Raw genomic sequence first — 4,560 nt, forward strand, 5'->3', positions numbered from 1 at the left:
AGTACTAAAATTTTCTTGACACACTTGCAGTATTTTTTTTTTCACACCTAGTATCTTTTGTTATTTCAGTAACTCCACATGGAAGCCAGTTTCTTTATAGTTTCTTCTTTTGGAAACTGTGTCAGCCTCCTCTGCATCTCTCTGTCACATTTATCTTAAACTTTCTGGTGTGTTATATAAAATAATACTAGCACCTTCTGCTTGAAATAGGTAAAAATGAGAGGATGAAAAGCTGACTGAAGACCAACAACACAAAAGAACCCTGGCTCATTTGCAAAATAGTAAAATGTTTTCAGCTGCCTCAAAGATAAACATTTTTTTTAAGATTTTATTTATTTGTCAGAAAGAGAGGGAGAGAGAGACAGAGAGTAAGCACAAGCAGGGGAAGTGGCGGGCAGAGGGAGAAGCAGGCTCCCCGCGTAGCAAGGAGCCCGATGCGGGACTTGATTCCATGACTTGAGCCAAAGGCAGCCGCTTAACCAAGTGAGCCACCCAGGCATCCCAGGGTAAACATTTTGAAACAAGGCATACCTTTCACCTACTTTTATACTGGATAATTTCCTTAGAGATCTGTGAATAGGGCTCATGATAAAATTAACACTTTTGGTAATTAATTGACTGCCTACTTGATTGACTATTCTACTTGGTGAAAAAAATGTCTGGATAGGAGAACTATTCTTTCATTAAGGTATTGAGAACTTGAGTTAAATAGTAAGAAATAATTTATGATTTTTAAAGGATTAAAAGATAAAAGTTAAAAGATCACCTAAGTCCAATTAACAATATAAATAGGCTGTTTCTGTCTTTAGTACAGTGATGTAAATATTGAGGCCAATACTATTCACCTGATCAGGAAACTGTCTCAGGGGTTCAGGATAAAAAGGTATATTTTAATTTATGGGAGCTAAGAAACCCAATAGCCATTCTCTTGATAGTAATCAGAGAGGCTGCTCCACACTTATCTGTGTTTACCTTCACCAGGTTATAACCTTCAATTTTCTAGACTTTCCTAGAATATGGTCTTTTATAGACAAGGAGTGTTAATAATACTATAATATCCAATATCTTTGGAAGTTTATTTTTAATGCTCCATGCAATTACATTTCAAGGGAGGAATCTCAGGAGCATCTATAGAAAGAAACCATGAAACTTACTGTGTGGCTTAACACTTATTGAAACCTCAGTTGCAGCACAATGTGACAGATACCCATTTCTCCCCAATCCTCACTTCTAAATCCAGCTAAAAACCCTGGAAATAGTGAAAGGGACAACAAAAGGAGATCTCTTAAAGTTGTTAGGAAAACGGCAAACTGGTTTGGGATTCCGGGATGAGAGGAACAGAGTACCAAAGTGTTTTACATCCTCTTATCAAAAAAAGAAGATGACCAAGACCAGGCATTTCCCAACACCCAAACCAGGAACAGAAGTCATTCCTAGTAGGCCCATTCTTCTCCTGGACTAATGGGAGCTGTGCCTAAAGCACCCAGTTAGAGCTGGTAGAACCAGCAAGGGAGGCTGCTCTGGAGTTCCACCAATATGACTCTCTTTTCCTTACTGCCCTGGACCTAAGACTTCTTTACCTGGTCTAGAGACACCAGGGAGGCTGATGGGGAAGGGGTAGTGTGGGGTAGGCGAACCTGTACGAAGATCACATCACAACACAACACAACACAACAAGTAGTCTGGGGACCAGTTTCCATTTCCAAAAGACAGGAGTTGTCCTACCATAATAAGCGTCCAGCCAGGGAAGTTTCGTCATCTGTGAAAACCAGAGACTACAATCTTCCACCAAGATACACCAAGTGGCTACAACTGGAGAAACCTTTCTCCATCCTTACCACCAGCAGTGAATAGGTGGAACATCATAGCAGTTCCACATAAACCTAGTGGACCAAAATAACAGTGTGGAATATCTGAAAGTTGAACTGTCATTAGAATGCAAACCCACAAAAATAGGCCAGGCCATGTATGCTAAACCTGAGCATCTTACCCTGAATGCTGGTGGTAAATTCAGTCCATCCAAATCCAACAAACATTACATTTAGCCATTCCCAAAATTTAGAAAAACCTATGGATGATGTAGATCAAAGAATTAGGAAGAGATCAATGCAAAACTGGCCAATGAAAAGATTTATGTTCTATCCATGGAGAAAATGAAGAAAATACTGATGAGTGATATACTAAGAATCTAAGCTATCCATCCACCTCTAAATAGAAGCAAATAACTACTTCAAAGTTTAGGTCAGTCATGCAATCAGCTTTGCATGGCAAGGAAACAACTTTTGAAAAAGAGGGGCTTTCCAATATTGGATGTTATCAGAGGAACCAATGCCTAGTGACAATTGGTTTTTTTTTTAAGATTTGATCACTACTTTATGAATCTGTGGCTTTGCAATACCGATGTCATCAGAAAAAGGGACAGTTCACTCAGACTCAGTAGCAGGAAATAAGTATCAAAGCATCCTCACTGGCTGTCAATACAATCCTCTACCTGACTGGATCCTTCCTTCTTATCCCACCCACTACCACACCACCACCCCACCCCTGGCAGCTACCACTTTACTGCTGCCCACTGTCCCCCCTCCACACCACACGTGTCACGCAGCCCTCCCTAAGACTGGCTGAGAGAAGCACAAGTGAAACAGGCCAGAGTCTCTGTGCTGCAAATCTGTCCCCACTTGTTTTTACACCACAAAATTTTTCAAGGATCTGGTCCTTCAATAGGACTGATAAATAGCTTTTTAGGAAAACAAAAATCATTAAAAAGAAGGTGGGATTAATTCTGATTACTTCAAAGCGGTCACCTTCTTAAAGTAGAGCAGTCCACAGATTTTCAAAGTCTATCGAACAGAGGTGAGGGTGGCCTGGGAGGAAAGACGGAAGGGGCAGGAGTCCTCCGGGCATGTGCCCAGCGGGGCTGGAGGAGCTGGTGGGTGCTCAGGACAGTGTGCGGAGAGGTCTAGCCAGTTGTCTGTCTTCCACAGAAAAAGCTGCCAAGTTAGGGTGTTTGGGCTTAAAAATTCCTGACAGTAACAAGGAGTCCCTGAAGGCAAACATTGAAAAAAAATGGTGGAAATGGGGAAGGAAAATGAGAGCTGTTGGCCAGGAGCTTCGATGTAAAAATAAAATTAAAAATACAAAGGGAGAGAGAGGGGAAAAAAAGAGTCCCTTAAATGTTTCTGAGGGTTCTGAGCATAAACCGAAAGTAGGGTGAGTCGATGGAGGACACGGACAGTTTGTATTGCCGGCATCCCCATCTGGAGCTTCTTGTTGCTTTGGGGCCTTTCGGGCTCTGACTCCAAACTGCAGTGTGAGCCTCCATTAAAGGCAGAGATGGTGCTGCCCTTGGCATTGGTTTAGAGGCTATTGTCTGAGGAGGGGTAGTTGGTCTGCAGTTGGACACTTGATCTTGCCTTTTCCAGTGCACGGACTTGCTGCTCCAGAAGAGCATTCTGCTCCTTGAGGTCTTCAGTATCTTGCTGGTGTGTGTAGTTTTTCCTTTGCATATACTGGATATAATCTGTGGCTTTGTCTAGGGTTTGGGCCCATGGTGCCTGCTGTCCTTTGGAGTGATGGAACAGAGTCCCACAAACTCTGAAAGCTGTCTTTGATGTAGTTGCTACATTTTTGTTCCAGTGCATTATGATGAGCCTGTTTGTCAGCTGCAGATTAAAACCTAGGTTGCTCTTCATAGCTTTCCGTCTCCATGTCATTGTTGTCACTCATTTCATATGGCCCAGGGAGCAGCCACCGCAGCCATATCAGGGAAAGGGGGAGGGGGAGGGGAGGGGAAGTTAAGAACAACAACAAACCAGGTCCCCCCCACACACATACACACTCATTCATTCCTCACTAGCTCTCTCACTACACACACATAACAGGGTGAGAACCACCCCCTCACTCTAGTGACAAATTCAATAACCTTAGAAAATTGCATTTATCATCATTATCCTGGTGGTTAATGCATCACCCTTGAGAAACTAATTTTCTTTAAATATCAATCTAGTCAACTTTCAGGAGACAAAAGAATAATCAGAGAACATTAACTTTAATTGTCATGTTGAGCCCTCAGGATGGGTTCAGTGTCAGTGCCAACCATAAACCAGTTCTCTTCTGAACTTCTGTTGGTGAATAAGCACCACACGAGGTACCAGATGTGTGTTCTGTCAAAGTGAGAAAAGACAAGATTGCAGTGAACATAGATAAAGAACTCTGTTGAAAAAAAAAAAACTGGCCAGTTTTCCTTTTTCTTCTTAATACAAAAGATAGCTGAGAGTTCACATTTTTACTTCAATACTGCTGAAAAGAGAAGGTAATCAGTCTGAATGTATGTCTATGTAAGGCTGTATGTAATGTATGTCTATTTTTTTAAACAAAAACTAGACGCTTGACTAAAGACTCTCTTCTCTGGGTGTTTACCCAGAGGACCACCATCTCTGTTCTCACCAGAATGGAAGTTCGCTCCAGAAAGTGTTCCACTCACTTTCTTGCTTCCTGTCCCTCCCTTTCTTCCCAGTTCTTTCCCAGTCTCTGAGTTACTCTGACCACAGTACAGCTCTT

The 4,560-nt window shown here is 42.0% G+C and overlaps 1 pseudogene; it reads right to left on the reverse strand.

The window, feature by feature from the left end:
• Positions 1-1,565: 1,565 nt before the first annotated feature.
• LOC118017158 lies at positions 1,566-3,726 on the reverse strand (annotated as a pseudogene).
• Positions 3,727-4,560: the final 834 nt, after the last annotated feature.

This window comes from Mirounga leonina, unplaced genomic scaffold (genome assembly GCF_011800145.1).
Source record: "Mirounga leonina isolate KUSES-001 unplaced genomic scaffold, KU_Mleo_1.0 Mir_168, whole genome shotgun sequence".
NCBI classification, from domain to species: domain Eukaryota; kingdom Metazoa; phylum Chordata; class Mammalia; order Carnivora; family Phocidae; genus Mirounga; species Mirounga leonina.